The sequence below is a fragment of the Phlebotomus papatasi genome, chromosome 2, assembly GCF_024763615.1.
Source record: "Phlebotomus papatasi isolate M1 chromosome 2, Ppap_2.1, whole genome shotgun sequence".
In the NCBI taxonomy this organism is placed as follows: domain Eukaryota; kingdom Metazoa; phylum Arthropoda; class Insecta; order Diptera; family Psychodidae; genus Phlebotomus; species Phlebotomus papatasi.
In genome coordinates, this window is record NC_077223.1 from 13,064,619 (window position 1) to 13,086,282 (window position 21,664).

At 33.7% G+C, this 21,664-nt stretch overlaps 1 protein-coding gene across 1 annotated transcript in view; it reads left to right on the forward strand.

Annotated features, from left to right (window-relative positions):
• Positions 1 to 21,664, forward strand: part of LOC129803747 (furin-like protease 2) — a 146,017-nt gene that overhangs the window by 21,661 nt on the left and 102,692 nt on the right. The window lies entirely within an intron of this gene.

The window sequence follows — 21,664 nt, forward strand, 5'->3', positions numbered from 1 at the left end:
TTTTATTCGCATTGTCGCTTGTTTTCCAAAACTTCGTTGAATATATCCTACAGAGATTAAAATTTTGATTTGAAATGAGTGAATATTCATTTTTCATGGAGATGTGTCAGTGCCAAAAATGAACATGTATAAATTTTCCCATTGTGAATTAAATATTATTAAAATCCATTGATTTTACAATTGCTTATTTATCTTTCAAATTACACTCTCTGCGTGCTTAACAAAATTCAAGCTTTTGGAGACGTAATAGCACTGCGGATAATGATTCTTTATTAAATCTCTTCATCAATTTTATTTCATTGCTTCCTCAAGAAATTTCTTCAACAATAAGTCAATTAAAATGTGACTTGAAGGGCACAAACACATTCACTGTCGGAAATTGAATATCATTATCCGAGACACATACCGCACTACAGCCAGAAAAAATAACGATATGAGTGGATAGGAATGATTTCCTCTAAATCCTACATTTTCTTTCTGAGAAAACCATCAGATTTACCAAAGGACCAAAGGAACACAGGAAAGGAAAGACAATCGCTAACTTTCTCACGACAGCGTAACGACTACCGTTAATGGTGTGTGTCACGGCTTATTCTTAGCACAAATTTCTTTTAACCCTTTAAGGACGATTGGGAACACTGCCCAAGAAGCAATTTTTTCTCAATATAGTCTTATAGAATTCCCGAATCACGGCTTATAAGAAAGTCTAAAAGAACGATTTACTTAAATAACACTTGTAAACTACCTAAAATAGTCGTTGAGACCTTTATATATAAAAATGGCGCACTATTAAGGGGCTCAAGTGACTCTAGAAGCATTACTGTGAAAGGAAACTGAAGAGTTCTATGAGGCAATCTTATAAAAGGCCTATATATTTTCTGAGAGAATACTTATACAATACTCTAAATTTAATACTATAAACGGATATGAACCTGTTATAAGACCATAATCAGAATAATTAAAAGAATCAAAAAAAAAATTCGCTTTTATACGTATTTATGTAATTCCATTTTATGTAATTATAATTGATTATAATTTTTTAATGTAATTTATCATGTTTAGGCATTTATTATTTCATCATTACTGCCACTGCAGAAATACAAAGATGGTCGCTGTAGTTGTTCCGCGAACTCTGGAAAATCCATATTGTCCCTGTAAATAATCTGCAGAACACGTCTTCTTTTCCCTTATTAATATCCAATCGGTATATGAAGAAATGCCTGCAAACTTCGTCTCGGCTGAATTTTACACTTATTTGTAAATTCTTAACGGCGTTATCACACTTGCACATTAAAATTTTAATGTGATTCACATTAATTGTCGCTTGTGAGCGTCCAAATATGTTATTTGTGTCTTTGAGTCACTTAATATTTGGGGTTTTTCTATTTATTGATAAAGAAGTAAACTTGGCCTGCAAAAATAAGTTTAAATTTACCTAATGCATAAATATTTTTCACATTAAAAAATTAAAGAGAAAATCGCATTAATTTTTCGCATTAATATTATAAATCAATTTATATCAAATTTTGCGGGCCAACTCTACCTTTTTATCAACAAATAGATCAAATTTTGAATATAAAATGATTCAAACACACAAATTACACATTTGGACTCTCACCAGCGACAATTATTGTGAATCATATTAAAATTTTAATGTGCAAGTGTGATAACACAGTAAAACTGTTATGAGCATGCTACAAGTCTTCAATAGATCCAAGTCAAATTTAAGGGGAAATGAAGCGAAATCACGGGAAGTTGTTGACACTTTGCGTGCTATGTTTGGATTGCAAAGCATTTTTCACACAAATTTATTCAATAAGAGTAGATTTTCTGTGTTGTGCTAATTTTTTAAGATAAAATTGTACTGTAATATAGCGATTAAGAGTGCAGTATCGAGAAAAATAGAAATTACTAAGTTTTACAACATCTTCTCAAAAATTGCCTCATATTCTTTGTCTTCTTCTTTTTTTATAAAGTAAAAAGGTGCAAGTGCCAAAACCGTTTTGGAATAATAAACTATACTCTACTGTCCCTATCATTCATAGAGACAAAAAGATACACCAAATCAGACTTTGTTAGCTTTGCGAAGTTTGGATGAAAACGCTTCACAAGTTTTGTTTATCGGTTTCATTTTTATTGTTAATTTTCGGTGAGCGAAAACTGCCTCGTCGTTAAAGGGTTAATTACTGCTCGAACTCCACGGAGAGATCAGTATTATATAATCTCTCGATTTTTTACCCCCTCCTCAAAATTTCCATCTTCCACTCCCCGGAAAACTACTTTTCTCAACAAATATTCACGTTTCAGTGTCCGTCTCTCCGTCCGGCTGCCGCATGCTCTAGAGGCGAAACGGTTAGACATAAGTCGACAACGGTTAGACATAAGTCGACCCAAGGATCGTTAACATGCCCCTCATTTTTCCCGCACCCATCCCCTTCCACTCCAAAACCGTATTTTTTGGGATTGTCCGAAAACGCGTCGTACGATTTTGTTCATTTTGTACATGTTTTAGTGATTACCCAATAAACATTTCTGGTCAAAAATTGGACAAAATGTCGAAAAACGAGGTCAAGAAATGGGCGAATACTGGGCACACGCTGGGCAGATTGTCGAGAATGGGGAATAATCTGTCGACATACCGTCGACATCACTGTCGACAATATTTCGAAATTTTTTCCCCAAATATTTTCCAATATCTGTCCAGTCCACAAAAGTCAAAATAAATTCCACAGCGAGTTGCCAGCAGTGAAAAATATATTCCACATACAAAATGGATATTCCTCTGGCAACCACGTCAAGCGATAAATAATTCCATCTCCCAAAATGAATGGAAATTATGATTCCTTTATCGCAGGAATACAATGACTTTTATATTTAATTAGAAATTGCAGCATTGCTTCTCCGATAGAGAATTGTGTGAGGAATCATATAGTTTCACGCCTCACACGAACAATAATTATTTCTCTGAAAAAATCAACTTGAAAAATTCAATTATTTTTATTATTTTTCCAATCCCATCCAAAAAATTCTATATTTTTTGTTGAGTCATAAAAAGTATAAACTAAAATTTTGGAGCAGGCAGAAGACGAGAAAAAATAGTTTAAATTTTCCTCTTTATTTCATTTACTTGAAATGTCGCCATTTGCAGAAAAAATGCGGAATGCGTATTTTTTACACGGTATAATAATTGGGGTAAAATAAGTAAAAGGGCTAATATTTCAATAATTTATTATTTTTAGTTTCATATTGTAGATCTTTCCTTAAGACTAAATAATAAGCAAAGCAAATATTCGTTTTAATTTTTGTATTTCAAAAACAAAAAAATTTTTCATTATATCTTAATCCAATATTTTATATAAATCATTTTTGTAACATTTTTTGCTTTCTTTTACGAATTTCTCATAATACTTTCTTTTATTTAAATTTGTAAGATAATTTGGAACTTGGACGTTACCGAAAGTCCACAAATTTTTACATAAATTTACCTAATCTAAATTCTACCAATGTAGTGTTGGCAGAAAAATGATTATAAAATTCTAAATCTAAAGAAGAAACGGCATTTGTTAGTTTTTAAACACCCAATATAGTGAGATATGTTAAAACAGTAATTGTTAACTGGCAAACACAGAATACTTACGATGTAAGACAAAGCGGTGACAATTAATCTGGATTATCGGTAATTATAAAAAAAATATACGGACTTTGAGTCTATAAACGTCCAGAATGGGGCTATTTTAAGCTGTGGGGCTATATTGTTATACGAGTTTTCCGCTTATTTCTAAATGAAGCTGACCCTTACAATTATATTATTTAGATCTACAATTATTTTGTGTATCCAAATTCCGCCAGATGAGGCAAAACGAGGATTGTTAACACTGAAACTGTGTAGAATACTCGTGACTATTTATAAACGCCCAAAATACATATTAGGCAGGGCAAAACGGGGATTGCCCTGGAAACCGTGTAGACTAAGATTAAGATTTAGGATTTATCTATGGGTTGACTTAAACCTTTTATCGCATCCGGGCCACTTATTTGGGCCCATTATGTACACCCCATTACTCCATTCTATCTTAACCCCGAAGACGGTCCTCCAGCTCCATATTTCGGCTTTTGTATGCTTTAGGTACACACACAGTGCCGTTTCTATATTGCGGCAGACCAGCTTTAGTTAGATCAGTTGCAGTGAATGTGTATTTTTATCCACAGATCTCTTTATGCCGAACTCGTTGCTGTACCAGCCTCTCTTGTTTAGGCGGTTCATTGACAATGCATTAGGCATTACTTTACATCCATTCACTGAACTAATTCTATATGGCTGCTGAAAAATCTGCAGCTGCCGAGTTTCGAACCCGTGACCTTACAGTCATAGAGCCACTACTCTACCAACTGATCCACTGAGGCTCAAGCGCGTAGATTATCTGCAGTATAAAGTGAAACCGTAACTTAAAGTTCATAGGCGCCCGAAATACCAGCGAGAAAGGGCAAAAGAGGCTTTATCAACTAGCAAATCTATAGAATACCCGAGATATAAGACGAAACGGGAACTTAAATCCATGAACGCTCGTAATACCAATGAGATAGAACAAAACGTTGACTGTTAGTCGATAAATGCGCAAAATATTTACAAGATAGAGTGAAATGGGTACAAAACCCACTATATCCAAATGGAAATCTTTAGTTCAGAGATGAAAGGATACGCAAGACGTCTAGAATACTTGCTATGTAGAACAAATGAGGAACTGTTAGGTTACAGATACAGGGGTCTCTATAATATTTTACACAGAATAGTGAAAGTTTTCTGTAGAAAAATTTTGTATTTTGTACGTTTATTTCGATGTTACTAGTGTCATTTGTGTCATTTGTGTGTTACTAGTGTGACTAACAGTGTCTATTTTGTCTTCTTTAGCGAGTATTCTGTACATTTCATATCTAACAAGACTTATTTTGTCTATATCGCAAATAATTTTGACTTTTACAGACTAATAATCCCCATTTTTTTATATCACGCGTATTTTGGAGGTTTATGAAGTAAAAGACGCAGTTTTGTCCTTAACTCGTGGTTTTGTGCACTAATAGTCTCAGTTTCGACCTTATTCACGGGTATTACAGACTTATAGTCCTTGTTTTGCAGATATTCACAAGTGTTATGGAAATTTACGAACTATAAGTCCCCGTATCGTCCAATGTGACGAGTATTCTGAACATTTATTGGTCAAAAATCTCTGTTTCGTCCTATTTTACGAGTATTCTGGACTTTATTTGTTGAAAATATTTTTTTGGTCTACCTCGCTTGTATTCCGTGCATTTATGAATCTCTGTTTTGTCTTATATTGGAGATATTCTAGTCTAACATCCCTGTTACGTTTTATATCATGAGAATGTATTTTTATTGAAGGATCGCTACTCTTAAGGTCTCTACTACACGCTATAGAAATTTATGTCCATATTGAAGCAAATTCCCTATCCTACGGTTGCGTAGGAAAACTTTTCAATTTGGACATAAATTTCTCTAGGTAGAGACCATTAATTGAGAAGTGCTCCCAATATCACGAGTATTCTACCCGTTTTCGGACTAACAATTCCCATTTTTTCCTAACACGTCGGTGTTTTAGATGCTTACGGACTAAGCGGCACTTTCCGTTTTGCCCTATATCTTGTAAGAATTCTGGACATTTACAAACTTAAAGTTTCCCTTTTGTTCTATCTCTCAAGTATTCTAGACGTGTTTTCCGGCTAATAATCCATGTTTTCCTATATCTTGATATTATTTCGGAGGCTTATTCGTACTAATGGTCCCCGCCTTGCTCTTTTCTACTGGTATTCTGAATGTTTATGCACTAACACTCTCTGTTTTGTTCGATTACATTGATTTTTTAGACGTTTCCAGGCTAACATTTCATATTTTGCCCTATTTCGCTAATACTCTGAACCTTTACTTATTAACAGCTTCCATATCGTCTAATATCATGAGTATTCTAGATGTTTTCTGGCTGACAATACGCTTTTTTTCTTTTTCTAACGAGTATTTCAGGCACTCACGGACTAAATAACAGTCCTTGCGGGAATTCTGGACGTTTATAAATACGTAATAATAGCCCCTTTTCGTTTTATTTCGTCGGTCTTCTGGTTTTACAAAGATTTAGCAATTTAGTAACAATATTTATCTCCATATAACATATTCTCTTACAAATTTGTCAAAGAAAAATGATATGAAAAAGTTCTAATTAAAAATAGAAATAAAGTGAATTTACAAAAAAATATAAAAATAAAAATATGTTTAAATTAATCTATTTCTAAAATTCAATATTGAGAATGAATATTTGCCTGTTTTTTTTTTATATTTATTTCTCGCTTAAATTTGGCGCAAAATATGTTTTTTTAATAATAAATCAGACCAGCATACGTAACATTATCGGATTCTTTTAAATTGTTGGAGTGCAAAAAGATATCAGATAATGAAAGTGCTGAAAAGAGTAGTTTTATGTGAAATATATTATGTTGAAATTCAAAAAAGCCTTTTATTGGCCAAAAGAGACTTTAAAATAATATTGGTAATTTAATAAACTTTAATACTCCCTCCGTTCCGAAATAAGTCGTACGTTTGGCGAAAAATTAGGGATTAAGGAATGGTTTCAGAGAATGTTTTTGTTATTTGCAAATATCTTGTGTATGAACTATCCTCCATGTTCAGGGATAATATGGGGATCCTATCACGATGGTAAGTTGAGGAATCGATATGTTGAAGTTGTCCATTTTTCGCGTTTTTTTCAAAGAGCTCCGGTAGATAGTTAATTACTAATAATTGGACTGTGATTAACATTACAGGCTAGAATTTGTTCTAAATTTTTAGTATGTACAAGTAGAACTCAACAGTTATTACCGATATGAAATTTTTTATTGCTCAAATTTTGCAGAATGAGCAATAAAAAACACATCCTTTTTTATGTTGTCGAATATCTGGGTGCTAAATAGTTAGAGATAGAGACTTGGGACCTTCGGCGGATCCCCCATAAGTTGACCCTGGGGTCATTTATATGTTTCTCTAAAACATATACAGAATTGAAGAAAAAAATCGCACGACGTGTTTTCGAGCAATCCCAAAAAACATGATTTTGGTGGGGAAGGGGAGAGGTGGGGGCAAAATAAAGGACATATTAATGGTCCTAGGGTCAACTTATGGGGGGTCCCCCGAAGGTTCCAAGTCTGTATCTCTCACCATTCTGCATCTATTTTAGATTGAAAATAAAACGCCAAAAATAAGACATTTTTAAGACATTCGTTCCTCAACTTACCATGAAGACTGTACCCCAAATTTAGTGCTGAACATTAACAATAGTTCTTTACAAGAGATAATTGTTGATACACAAAACATTTATCAACAAACTTTCCCTTAATCCCAATTTTTCCCAAACGTATGACTTATTTCGGAACAAGAATTTTTCCCAAACGTACGATTTATTTCGGAACGGAGGGAGTATTAGATAAATAATCGTAGCCATATCCAATAAAATAGTAATCAATATTATATTCCAATATAATTAACCAGATCGTAGCCCCAATGCCAGATACAGTACTTTTTTATTTAATTTAATAAATTACACGATGAACGTAATAAAGTCCGGAGTAATTATTACGTGTAATTAATGAATTATTATTGTCGATTGAGGAGATCATTGAGGATGCTGACTGAGGGAAAACTATAGTTGAGCAGGAATTTCTCCTGACGTAGGGCTTCAGAGGCTTCACCAACTAGACTAAGAGCGATTTAAACCAATTTATCGAGGCCAGTGAGCACTTATCACTTTATCAATACTGAGGGGAATGCGATGTCAGGAACTGCGGGGTATTGAGCGGATTATGACTCAAATTGATTCTGAAGAGGCGTAGGGCAAGCGTTATGATGATCTAGATGGGAAGATGTTACGCTACATGGGACTCTTCCATCAGTTTTGCATCTTTCGTGGGATCCTCAGCGGGAGAAACAAAGGCAAGAGCTACCTTGCATCAAGAATCCCAGAAACTGAACAGAAAATTTAAGAAGAAGAAGAATAAACGAACATGGTCAGAATTTTGTCCAATTTTTGTCGACAAAATTTCGAAAGATTCTGTCGAAATTATTTCGAAAGAAAAATTTCGAAAATCTGTCCAGTTTCTGTCCAATTGGAAAATATTTGGACAGAAATTTTTCCAATCGCTTGGAAAATTATCTGTCCAATATCTGTCGACACTGTGTCGACGAAAATTGGGCAGCTTTCCAATCGGAAAGAAAATGTTGATTGGGTACCCAAATTGACGATGTGTGAAAATACCGTTGAATCATTTGTAATAACGGATTTGAAATTTCCGACAAAACTGAACTCAACTGAACTGGTTTCAATCGATTTTGAACCGGTTGTGAACCGATAATTAATATTTGTCTAAAAATTAATTTTATTAGTCTTAAAATTATGTTGTGGGATCTTTCGAGTGATTTATAAATCGGTTTAAATCGGTTTGCTTCATGATGCAAGTCCCCCGGATTCGAATCTCGTTTAGATTACCGGAAACTTACCTTCCAGTAAAATATTGTTTATGCCCAGAGCATTTATTATTTGAAATACTATATCAACTTGATAAGTATTTTATTTTTAAATGGAAATATAATGGGAAATTTAGTGAATTGTTGAGAAGGCTCGTGAGCAATATATATATGTATAGTTATTAATACAAATGGAGGTGCTATTGATGAACAATAATAATGGGAAAACAAATTTGTGGTTGAATAAAAATAAAAAGCACAACAAAAGTGACATGTCAATAAAATAACTTGAAAAAATAATGGGAAATTTCGATAAAAATCATCAATAACCAATTGATGGGGAAAAACGTAAAATTGTATTGGAATTGAAGTACAAAAGTGAAAAAGAACATCTTCAATATTTACCTTCCTTCACATTCCACTTGGCTTTTTTTCTATCTTCAAAAGCTACATATATACAAACTAGAATCCTCTTAGCAATTTCTGCTTAATTATATTTTATTGGGTGAATCGAACAAAAAACAGCACTTGAGGGTTTGAAAAGAGAGAAAAATTAAAGCAAGTGCTTGTAAATGAATTGAAATGGAGAAAATAGAAGCAATCACATGTAAATAATTAAGTGTAAGTACAAAAATAGCAAAGTAGAATTGCGAAAATAAGTCTGAAAAGCACATTTTCTGATTCAATTCTCGCTAACATATTCTGCCATGTCATTTAGACACTTTTCCGAATCTTGAATTTTACTAAATATTTTCAGCACTTTCAACGTTAATTAGCTTTCGATTTAATGCAGTTTGTTGTTTTTTTTTTATTGGAAAAACAAAATATCGATACACAATTAATATATTCTATCTCAGCGATTGTACAGTCATTTTGCAGATTTTTTTTCCGGTGGAAATTTGAGTATCAACCTTTTGAAAATGCCAATTTTAAATTTGTTCATGTTATTGTTCCACGAAAAATAAAATTAACAACAATAAACGTGATTGGCTTCGTTATTAATATTTTTAATGTAATTTCTCCAAGTTAAAATATTCTTTATTTAAATTAAATAAACGTAAAGTTCAATGGGCTTCATTTTGAGATAACGAGGAAAATTATTTTGCAAAAATTACCTGCATTTCTGATGATATATTTTATAAAAGGGGTGACAAAAGCGACACATGCTTTTCGAAATGCTCGAATTTCACTAGATGCCGTACCATTTTTCAATTTGCTACCGATTTAGCCAATTCACAAATCACTCAAAATATTGCACAAAATAGCTTAGGAGTAACACAAGTGATTTTCTGATATTATCGATTGAAAATCGTTTCTTCATTGATTCATAACCGGTTGCATCTGAATCTTTTTTTTTCATAAATTCCAAGACCTTTCTAACTAACTAACTAAGACCAAACATGACCTCATTCAGTTGAGAAATAGGCTCTATTTTTCTTAAACTTTGACCTTGAAATACCGTTTTTAGAAATGATTTAAAGGTATTTTCGTATGAGGACGAAAGAGATAAGAAAGAACCACTACAGGTGTCTTCCAAGCAAGTGGGAAAGAAGAAGAGGTGATTACGAAATTTAAAAAGTCTGTGATACACGGAAGTATAACAGGTAGAAGAATACGGATGAAATCTAGGGATATTCCGTAGTATTATAAAACACAGTATCTCCTTTTTTGATCTTCCATTTTGATAAGTGTTAAAATACGTTATATTTTCTGGTCACCACTTAGACGATTAACTTACTTCAATTTGAAGTACGTCAAACTCTTAAAATTTTAGTTATTTGTTGACGTTGTATTCGAAATGTCTAAAAACGGTCTCAAAGATTTATGGTCGTATATCCAATTATGCAGTACTACCTACTTGCACTTGGGTATAATCAGCCTGTGTCGGTCAAAATCCCGAAAGCCAAAATATCGAAGAAACAAAATCCGAATAGGTCGAAATCCCGAAAGCTAGGATTCCGAAGGCAATGATCCAGCAATCGAAAATGGCAAGCTGGTGCACTATAAATAATTCTGGATTTTTGGCTTTCTGGATTTTGGCGTTCGGGAATCTGACTTTCGGAATTTTGGCTTTCGGAATTTTGGTTTTACGTAATTGTAGCTCTTCGGGATTTTGGCGTTCGGAAATCTGAATTTCGGGATTTTGGCTTTCGGGATTTTTGCTTTCGGAATTTTGGTTTTACGTAATTGTAGCTCTTCGGGATTTTGGCGTTCGGGATTCTGGCTTTCGGGATTTTGGCTTTCGGAATTTTGTTTTACGTAATTGTAGCTCTTCGGGATTTTGGCGTTCGGGAATCTGAATTTCGGGATTTTGGCTTTCGGAATTTTGGTTTTACGTAATTGTAGCTCTTCGGGATTTTGGCGTTCGGGATTCTGGCTTTCGGGATTTTGGCTTTCGGAATTTTGTTTTACGTAATTATAGCTCTTCGGGATTTTGGCGTTCGGGAATCTGATTTTCGGAATTTTGGTTTTACGTTTTACGTAATTGTAGCTCTTTGGGATTTTTGTAATTTTTTTGTTAAGTGATCAATTTTTTGTTTTTGCTCTTACTTTTTCCATTTATCTAATTTATGACCCCTAATCTGGCTGTGACCGTTCTGAGCTTGACTACTTCCGGGTATAAAAAGTTAAAATGTTGGAAAACTGAATAAAATTTGTAAATCAAATAATGTAAAAAGTGCTCGAAATGCCCCGGTACATCAAGAATAATAAATATGTTTTCGTTCAAAAAAATGAATTTGAATTTCTTAATTAAATTTTGACAGTATGTGATAAAAAATTTGGGTATTATAAATTGAAGCTTTATATGGTGCACTATATTGCAAATGCGTAAAAAAAGTCCAATTGAACTGCAAATTAGTATTTGCTCAGTTTTTGAAGTAGAATGGGACAATATATGAGCAAAATAAAAATAAATGTAATTGAACAATATTTTTTTTTTACATTCTTCTATGGGCCGCAGAATGTTGTGTATCTGTTTCACATTGCCTGTAAAAAATAATTGTACGCTTTAAAAATGTTTGTTTATTTGTTTAATTAAAATTTTTGCCTGTGATTTCTGCAATTCAATTAATTTATTCTGTGCTTTTTTTCGCATTCTCTTCCACTTTTATATTCTCATTCTCCAAAAACTCTTTCTCTATGCTGGTTTTGCCTGTCTAAATATTTATGTATAATCTGTTTTTTTTCATGCGTTTACAATTTTTTCAGTTTCATTGTGTATCCAAAAAAAAGTCTTTGGTTTTGCGTCTGACAAAGAGCCTGTGCTCGAGTAATCAACACTTGGAAAAATATAAAAGAAAAATAATTGCAAAGCTCGATTTTGATGGAAATCCCCGGACAAATAGATTAGGGATTTTTTTGTGGTTTTGCCGAAAACAGAACACGAAAAAGAAAGAACAGCACAATGTAAAAATACTTTTAAAAAAAATAGTGGTAAAAAAAAATAATAAGCTATTCATAGTATGATTAATGTCGGCTCTGTCATTGTGAAATATAATGTGGTAATTATTGGAAATATTTTAGATCAGAAATAATCAATTAAACTCGTTAGCTAAAAAATTCTTATTCGAAGATTAAGTTTTTAGTGAAAAAGCTATTCGTTTGATACTCTGTCAGTTTATCAATGTAAAATGCATAAAATTATAGTGACATAATAAACTGATGAGCACTGTCTCTTATAGATGTCACTACATTCAGAATTCTGGTGCCAAAGAGAATTATGGAGAAGGGGAAGACTTTCATGACCATGTCACATATATGATTAATATTAAGATTAATACTTTCTGAACTGCGAGAATGCCAAAAAAGATAACAAGAGCTTTATCTTGCCTCTCTTTCGCGTTTCGCTCGAAAACTGACCAAATCACACTTGGCACTGTACAATAATCATATTATTCCACTAGAGTGTACTCTTTCTAACACACGTGATTTTCCATTTGAAATTTTGCACACTATATTCTTCTCTTTCCTGCTTTTCTTAATATTAATATTAATCTTATATGTGGCACCATCATATATGTGGCTACCCACACTCTCTGGCTTTGAACACTACATATACTTTTCCCATGTTCCTTCAATGAATCTGACCCAATAAAAATATCGTCGGTTGCGTCTACCTCTGTCGTATCTGCATTTCCTTTGTATCTGCATTCAGTGCAAGCCACAATACAGACGTCCCCTCTTGCGTGAAATGCTGAAACAAAAGAAATGCAGATACGACAGAGGTAGACACAACCGACGATATGTCTGACGTTTCGAATTTTTTGACTTCACTCTGTTTGACAGTTCGTCTGTAAGTCTGACTATCCGTCCATCCGGCCATTATCAAGCTTAGAGACCAAATGGTTGGAGATAGAGCCTTCGGACTTTCGAGGACCCCTATAAGGCGATCTAAGGACGGTTAATATGCCTTTAATTTATCCCCCACCTCTCCCCTTTTCCTCCAGAACCAGGTCTGTCGTAATTCCACCGGAACGCCGTTGGATTAGTCGTTTCGAAATTCCTAGAATTAAAAAGAATAAGTGATGTCGATTGATAATTTGAAAATTTAACCAAAATATTTAACGGTGGCTTATTAAAAATTTTGAGCAGCAGACAATCAGTTGATTATCGTTCTATTTGTCCACTATATAAGGCATTGAAACATCAATAAATATATATATTTTTTTGAATTACCAATTGAGTTTTGTCATAAAGTGAAGTATTATTTGCTTACAAAGTCCATCAAGTGCTCTACTTTTTATTGCAAATTTGATCTAACGAACCGATATGCCTTTTAAATGCCATATCCCCCGTCAGTAACTCTGAATGGAAGGTCATGGAGCAAGTCTTTTTTTCCTATCCTCACCTTATCCATGTGGAATTTTAACTCTTTTTAACAAAAAAAAAGTCTGTCGTCAATGTTCTTTGCTGAATCCGCTCTTTGGCCTCTATTTCGTCATACGGACAGCTTTTTTTTTGCTATAGTTGAAATTGAGCTAACTTTTAGCGTTGTCTTTGCAGCACTTTGTCCTTCGGAAAAATGTACGCTAATTGGAAGTCAAACATGTGACGGAAGCTCTTTTAGGCACTTTGAACCCTTTCTCGCTATATCTTGGTACAAATGGGATAAAATGAAAGGCAGAAAGCGTGTGAAAAGTTGAAAGGAAATCGAAACCGATTGAAATGATTCTTGCATTGCTTTTGAACTTTGGGGAATATTAACAAGGGACAAAATGGGGTGAAAATTGCGCAATTTGGTAAAGCATCAGGAAAAAAGCTTTTAAAATGCTGTAAGAGGGTTTCCCATTCTACACCTTATCTCGATTTCAAATGACTGTAGAGATCAGCAATAGTAATTCCAAGTTGTATAAAAATTGATGCTATTATTCGTTTTATTAGATTGCTCGAACATAGAGGGAAAGCAATGCATACAATTGATTGTGGTATTGAATTAGCACAAAATATTTAATTAGGAATTTGCTATCGAGTTGGATTGTATTTATTTGCCAAGATGTACCCTTCGGAAAAGGGAAGATAATATGAATAATTCGGTGTATAAGAAATTTTAAATCAATTAAATTCTGAAGCAATGAAAGAATATCTTACTGTCGCATTTTTCTGTCTACTATCAGTTCTGAGGACAAACGGTAACAGATATAGTTATCGAATCCTCGAGAGATTTTATAGGGATATATTGGGTGGTATGATACCTCAACGTTGAAACAGGACCTGGAAGGCGCGTAATACTTATGATCCTTCTGGTTTATTCAGGAATATTGTCCATTACTGTTTGAACCAATTGGCACAGCAATTGTGAACTACGCTAAGTCCTAGGTTGACTTTAAAGGACAATACGAAACCCAGCTAACCTCTCTAAATTTTCCTTCCGGCTTTTCCTTCTTCGGAAACGAATGAGGAACTAGAATTCATGCATTCGATGCCCAGCATGCCTAGTCTCTCCATAAGAAGTAATTTCTTACAGAGTTTAACTTCTAAGTATCCCCTAATGGACTTTGATGATATATTTTTAATATTCTGAAGTTTTTTGTCTGGATACTTCACGTTTCAACATCATTATTCAACCTGAATCCTTAAAATCCCATTAAGAAAGAGATGCTAAAGCGTCCCAGTTTTTCGGTGTACTCGAACTCACGAGAAAGATCTTTCCGTGAGTTATCTTTTCAAATGGTCTTTGGGTGCATACCGGTTTACTTACTTACTTAACCGGCGCTACAACCAATTGCTGATGTTGGCCTGGTTCAGGATCCGTCGCCACTCGAGCCTGTTGGGCGTCACTGTTCCCCAATTCCGCTCCCTTAACTCTTTCGCGTCCATAGGGTCATATATGACCCGGGGAAAAAAGTTTCTTTTTGGCTATTTACATTAATTGAAATCTAACTGGAGTCTTGAGAAAATGAGCCAAGAATCTTACATCCTTCTATTATGATGTCGTGCACGAACAGATAGATTTCAATTAATGTAAATACCCAAAAAAAAACTTTTTTCCCCGAGTCATGACATTACCCTATGGACGCGAAAGAGTTAATGAGCTGGCGTCCTGGTCCACGCCGTGGGTCCATCGGAGGCTGGGTTGGCTTCGATTCTTCGAAGCATAGAGTCCGAACCTAAAGACTTTCCAGGCTGGGTTGTCCTCATCCTTGCGGCATACCGGTTTACTACCGATTTATTTGATTCATGACTTAGAAAACCATTCCGAAATAGAAAATTAAAAAGGTAAATTCGAGTAAGGCAAACCATTTACCGGAATTTACCGATTTATTGTCAATGGAAACCAATGTAGCCGGTTTGGAAATTTCAAGGCCTTTTAAAATAATTCAAATTTAAGCAAGTCGATTGAGAAATAGGCCATCCAAAGTGAAGTAAAAAACCGACGTAAGGATAATTATATTGATGGGGAAACCGAAAATCATCGGGAAATGTGACTTCTGAAAGAAAACTCATCAACTTTTCCCAAAGCTTTCGGCTCAGGCTCCGAGCCTTCATCAGTGGTCAAGTCTATTATTTCTTTCTTGAGATTCGATCATAATGGTCAACACTACAGTGGTGGAAATAAGTATAATTCCACCGATTAATTCTTAAAGAAACTCAACAAAAAAGAAATGTCGAAAAAAATTCATACGTAGACCGTAACATCCTGCCAACATAAAAAATCGACATTTTGATTTTTTATTCTAAATATTTTTAGAAATATAATAGAATTTTGTTTTTTAGGGTGGAAATAAGTATAATTCCACTCAATAAATTGAGCGCTAGGGTATTTATTTTTGGCCAAATTTAGGTTAATATATTTTATTAATTTAATTAGGTGAGATTCTTAACAATCTCACCTACTATAATCCTAACAAAATTTCATGTCCTCCGATCGACCTCAAACTTGGCCAAAATATGTTTCGCCACTTCCTGATTCCGAATATATATGTGGCTAAGTTACGTTCCCGGCCGGCCGCTCTTTGGAGCTTAATAGCTCCTAAACTAAAAAAGGTATCGACTTGCGGTTTTCGGCAAAGGTTAAATATCGGGTGAAAATTGCAACTTGGTGCATTGACCCCCCACCCCCCACCCCTCCTTCCGCCATTTTGAAGACCCCCCTTTTTTTGTTTTCTCAATAGCTCCGCCCCTATGGCATTCAGTGGACTCAAATTTTAGTATGTTATAGCTGGGCCTTAGAGCTTTCCATCAATACCAAACTTAAGGTCCCCAGACCCCCCTGACCCGAGCTATAAGGGTCCAAAAAAATTTTCTTAAAATGGCCATAACTCCGGTTCTAATTGTCAGAATTTAAAAAATGAGGGCTTTTTGGAAAGCTCTCGTGAAATGCCACTTCCTCTTCTAACATCGCAAGTTCATAAAACCACCGCTAGGGGCGCTATTATTAAAAAGAAAATTTTTAAATCTTAAAAGTTAAATAACTCAAAAATTCCTTATGCAATCAGGCTGAAATTTTAGTATGTTGTAGCCGTTGATTATACCTATCAAACAAAAAAAAACCTTAAGTCGATCCATAACCCCTGACCCGAGCTATAAGGGGTCAAAGTTCGAACATTGACCGGCCTCTATCTCCGGTTCTAATTAACATATCGACATAAATTTTACCTTTTTGGTTTCGTCTCGATGAGCACTTTCAGATGGAAGTTCAAAAAGTCACCACAGGTGGCGCTATGATAGCGTCAAAATTCATCGAAATTCAAAGTCACTTTTCTTAAAAACGACATTGTGCAAGTTAATCAAATTTTAGTATGTTGTAGTCCAGTCTAGGACGTTTCCAAAATGGTGCGTAAGTACGCTGTGGTTTCAATAGAACCGGAGATATGAGGGGTCAAAGTTCACAAAATTTAAAAAATCATATCTCCGGTTCTATGTGACCGATTTTGATGAATGAGGGCTTAAACGAAAGATCTCACCAAATGCTACAACTTTCTAGAACATTTGAACTTCGTGGGACCAACACCAAGGGCACCACAGTCGAAAAACCAATTTCAATATCACATAACCTCAATTATCTCGACTGTCGCTAAACCGATTTTGATGATTACTTCGACACAATTGTAGAGCACATTTGTCTCTACATTTCGTCCATACATCATTTTCCGCTCAGACTAAGCTATCACTCAGATTTTGCCGTTTAAGTGTGAAAAAATTGATTTTTCCCATAATAACGCTTTGAAATCACTCAGATGCCAATTTGACTGCCTCTACTCCACCAAGACACTTAAAATAGGGTTTTAAATGGAAAGTCCCACAAAAGACAACAATTCTTTGATATAGTTGAAGTTCAACAAATGACTACTTGGGGAACTCTGGATGAAAAAACGAGTTAAGAAACAAAAAACCTCGATTATCTTGACTTCTGAGTAATCGATGAGATCATGTTCTATGGAAAAATTATAGAGAACATTCTGGTCTACATTTCACCCATATATCACTTTTCTGTCAGTTCATCCAAATCCTTGATATTTTGGTTTAAATACAAAATTTGTATAATTTCACGAATTTTATTCAAGATAACTGAATGGCGTCTCCCAACTTCAGCTCTAAATCGAATTTGCATGCACTCCGAGTTAGCTCACGTTAAGAATCTCACCTACATAAGCCGGTTAGGATTATCTGTCCCTTTTCCAATTAGGGGAGACTGGAACAGTAATAAACATGGGGCAGAACGTATAGCATGGGATACCTAACCTATAGTAGCTATGAGATCATATAGGCGTCGTCCTATGAAGTCTAATATCTAGTTAAAAAGAAAATTGAAGTGTTTACAACAACCCAGTATATATTTCCTCTCTAGTTTTGCTTACTAAAATATAGGCCACGCCCCCTTTAAAATACATATCACTAAAGCAATAAATCTTTGAGTTTGAATGGCGGTAATGCTCTTCTAAGAAAAAAGAATTACTTAGAGGTTAGAGCCCACAACAAATGGGAAATTGCGTAGTAACACCCCTCTTTATGATCAAGTTATGAGTTATTACTAACATGGAAGTAGTGAAAAAAGCATTTCAGATAACAACAGCTAATGGAAGAAGAATTTTAATTATTAAAATGAATTGGTATATTAATTTGGAGCGATATGTAATGAATATTAATTTAAATCCATACTAACGTCGTACTAGACAATCCGAAGTTAATTATGGAGAAACTTTGTTTGAGGAAAATTCATGCAAACTCTGTACTATTGAAGATTTGAAGTTCGAATGCAGCCTTTGAGTAATTTATATTTTTTTTAATATTCTGCGCAATATATATGTATATACATACATATTTGATTATATTTTATAAGTGTACATATAGAAAAAATACTTTGCACTTATTGCAGAATCGATTCACCGTAAAACACGTCTAACTTTTAATTATGAATTTTGTGAAGAATTTCTTAAGCATTAATATTTGGGAGAGAATGCAAGTTTTTTCCTTGTGCAAAGTCTTCAATAATTTCGCTTTTTCCAACTTTTCTTTCTCCCGTCTTGTTCTACTAAATTATTCAATTGCAACGCTCCGTTTTGTATCAAAATGATTTAAGATAGTGGAAACTTTTCTTGAGCTCCATTCAGTTTTTTTTCACTCTTGCAACTTTAGACTTTAGAAATTTTTTCATTGTCAATTTACTGCAGGGAATTACCAAAGTCTCAAGTCTCATCCTCTTGTTCGGCCTATGTAATAAATGCTAATCCCAAAATTAAGTACGCAGAGAAAACGATCTTTTTTTTGCACTGTCTTTGAGCCATAAAATACTATAACTTACGTCTATTCGACTTTCATGAAGTCATCAATTTTTAAAATTAAAATATAAAAGATGTATTATTCTGACGAGTAATTGGACATAGATGAATGCATGTGAACAAAAGATTTTATTTAAAATTCTCCTGCCGAAGACAAAACGTTGCGAATATGACTTTCAATTCAATAGCATGAAGTGGTAATTAATCTCAAAATCATACAATTCCGAGACATTTTTGTTAGCATCTGGAAATTCTTTCAGAGGAAATTTTAATGACGAACGCTTTTTTTATATTTTCCGAGAAATAAATAAAACCTATAAAGTTCTAGCCATTCAGGTCAGTAATTACCTCTGGATTTAAATCATCCGTAAAGAACATTAAAGTACTAAGAGCTTTAATTTAGAATTCCAGGAAGTCTTAAAGCTCTTAAATCTAACAAATTCAATGCGAAATTCCGAGGAAACGTAGAGTGACAAAAATAATAAGGGGATCGAAATGACTTCTGCGAATGCACGCATTCGCAAACCAGAAACTATTTAACTAGAGACACAATTTGCGCCGTTGAACAAAGTAAATTTCTAGGATTAGTTCTGTAGATATTATTTAATCCTTCTTTGAAATCCGATTATACATCGTTTTAGAGTTAATTTCCCTTATATTTTGGTATAATATTCAGAAAACTTGTTTTTCCTCTCTTCACACTAACTCTTGTCCTTCTTGTCCTAAAAAGAACAAACAAAAATTTATTGTATTTACAAAAAAAAAACAAATTGTAAAATAGGGGGATCGGGGTAGAATTAATCATATGTGGGCCAATCCATCTCAAGACGACCATAGGGGTACCCTTCATGGTCTCGGATGTTTTTGAATTTTACATATGGTTAAATACACGATAAAATAATATACAGTGCTCGCTTTCTAATCCGGATCGCCGTAATCTGGACAAGTTCTAGACGGTTACATTTAAAATACCATTGAGGTTATGTATGCTTGCGTATTCAGCAATGAAAATGAACTATCCTGTGATGTTTTTGTTTAATAAGTGAAGTATAATAGAATTATCTTCTCCAATTATGTTTTTTTTAATCTTCTTTAAAAGTTTTATTCTAATTCTACAAAAAAAATTTGTATTATATTTTCGAGACGTTGAACAAATTCAAAAAATCCATCCGGATTACGAAGCGGACATCTGTCATTTTGTCTCCCAATCATCCGGATTACAAAGCGGGCACTGTACCCCTATTTTTTTACGCCCAAAACAAAATTCCTGGCCGGAGATACATGGCGCCAAAGATGGCGTCTCGCGCTTCATTCGTCAATTGAGATTTTTAGCAAATATTTCAAAATGCTCTATCTCGCGAATGAGTTGAGATTTCTTCTTACTCTTTTTTTTTATTTGAAAGATAATTTTATACTCTTTAAAATGATATACTTGTTTTCGTATTATCTGCTCAAGTTTTTTTGTAACGGCATTTTGATTTTTTTTTTTGAAAAAATTTAAAAATTAATTTTTCTCAAAAATCCCATTCTCAAAAATTTTCAGTTTTTTACTGTTAATCAGTAACATTGAGTACTACATTCCTTGAAAAGGCGAGGTTCCACTTTTGCGCTTTTTCTAAATATTCAAAATTTCATAACATTTTCAAAAAAGAAAAAATACCAGTTAAACTCAAAAATTTTGAATTCAACCTTTTAGGGAATACAGTACTCCACAATACTTATAAACAGTTAAAAAATCAAAATTTTTCGAAATCGCGTTTTTGAAAAATTTTTTTATTTGATTTTCAAATAATAATGCCTTTATTGACAAAAACAAACCTTTAAATCATATTTAATAAATGTACTAATTATGTCTTTTTGTTTTCTTTAAGTTTCTCAAAATTTTTTTTGAAAAATTAAAAAAAAAATTAAATTCCGGTTAAAAAAATTCAACATTTTAACACGTGTGCTAAATATATTTTAAAGTTGTAAATTTGTCAATAAAATACATTTTCATTTGAAAAATCAAAAAGAAATTTTTTTTCAAAAACGCGAGGTCGAAAAATTTTGATTTTTTAACTGTTTATGAGTATTGTGGAGTACTGTATTCCCTAAAAAGTTGAACTCAAGTCGATTTTGGTCCAAGTTGACTCTATCGGGGAACGTAGAGTAAAAAAATAGCTGTTGACTCTATTGGAGATTGCATCTATCGGGGGTTGACTCTATCGAGGTCTCACTGTAGGGGAGACTGGGGCAAAATTTGTCAAAACGAAAATTTCAATATGCAATATTTTCTATAATAAAAGAGACTGAGGCTTGAAATTTTTATTCTGGATAGCCTTCATAACCCTTCTTAAACTTACAAAGTTTCATTTGATTCGAGGAAGGATTATGTAAAATAAAAACAAATGAAATTTTGAGCCCTGTTTTTGGAATATTTGGCTCACAGAAAATATCAATACTGATTAGCTAAATTTAAGCACATTTCTCGTTAAGATAGAGAAAAATTATCTTCGACAAAGTTGTAGAGGAATAAATTTCCTATAAAAATATGTCTATTTGATCTTTTTAACTTTTGCGAGAGTAAAACGTCACAAATTATCCGAAGACTGACAAAATTTGCCCCAGCAATTTTGAGAATCTCCACAAAATCGACTTTTAGAAAATGATTCGAAAATCACATTTTCGAGATAGAGGAAAATAGTCTTCTGCAATGTTGTAGAGCAGTAAATTTCCTATAAGAATATGCTCATTATAAAACGTTTAAGTTTTCTCAAAGCTCGTGAAAAAATTAAATATACGTTTTGACAAGTTTTGCCCCAGTCTCCCCTACTTACAATACACTACATTTCTTTAAATAAATTTTATAAAAATTGCTGCTTCTAAAAATCGTGATTACTTGAAGAAAAGGTTAGAATCTCAGTTAAACTAAGCAATTAATGTT